Source organism: Rhipicephalus sanguineus, chromosome 2 (genome assembly GCF_013339695.2).
Source record: "Rhipicephalus sanguineus isolate Rsan-2018 chromosome 2, BIME_Rsan_1.4, whole genome shotgun sequence".
Lineage (NCBI taxonomy): Eukaryota > Metazoa > Arthropoda > Arachnida > Ixodida > Ixodidae > Rhipicephalus > Rhipicephalus sanguineus.
Genome location: NC_051177.1, coordinates 236,910,968 through 236,912,153, shown reverse-complemented (window position 1 = coordinate 236,912,153; position 1,186 = coordinate 236,910,968).

Sequence of the window (1,186 nt, the reverse complement as noted above, 5' to 3'; positions counted from 1 at the left end):
CTGTCGACAGAGCCGGCGACGTGTCGGAACCTGAAGCCACCCTTCGCGTTGGTGAGGTATAGGCCGTCGAGGCTGGTAGGCCTGGATAGTGGTACGTAGACCAACATCAGTGGATGGTGTTTGTCGTATTCGTAGACTATACCTGGGCGTAAGTGGCCTACGTAGCCTAGTCTACCAAGCGGCTGTCAGTCAATCTGGTATCGTCCTCGGTCTGCATGAGGCCATCGCACAGCCTCGTAAGAAATGAAGATCGCAAGAAATGCTGCGTCGTTCTGGCGGCCTAAGTGCACTTTACGGTGCCATGATGTGAATATCATACGTAACTTTCGTTGATGTATTCCTCCGGGGTCGAGCAATGCTTCAATATAGCTTGCTCAATAATAGAAATAAAAACATATAGTTTATTAGACTGCTATAAAAGTGGAGCCAACATTCGAACTACAGACGTTAATCTGATATGACGCCTCTATCGTAGGAGTACACATCGTAGGAGTATCATACAGTGTTTATTGCTTTTTTGTAAAATTAGATAGCCAGCACCACAGCCACAATTGACGTTGCACCGTTACCACTTTACAGACCTGGCGTGGCTCAGTGGTAGAATACCTGGTTGCCACGCTGAATACTTGGGTTCGATTCCTGCTGGGATCCTAATTTTCATTCTTTCCATTCGTTGAGTCAACGCTGCCGATGTTGTTTTTCCTCAACGCTCTAGCATTTAAGTTACCAATGTCTGTTCTCACCCTTCCTGGGTAGATATAAACTGTCAATCACCTGTGGCGCATACCCGTACACCGCGGTCCGTGGTAAACGGGTATGTGCCACACGTGTCTAGTGGAAATGGTTTGACGACGTACGCGGCAGGATTTTGACGTTATTCATGTCATGACCCAGCAATCATATTCGTCAAATCCTCTTACCCTCCCATGCAAATTTTGGTCTACACCAAGTTAAAGGAGGCGATCATGAGAGCACCCAGACGTAGGCGGCTAGATAGATAGATAGATAGATAGATAGATAGATAGATAGATAGATAGATACGTAGACAGATAGATAGATAGATAGATACGTAGACAGATAGATAGACACGTAGATAGATAGATACGTAGATAGAAACGCCCAAAGTGCCAGAGGTTCGCTAAGAAATGCTTCGCATTTAAAAACTTGGAGTTAAATGCGAGTCTAT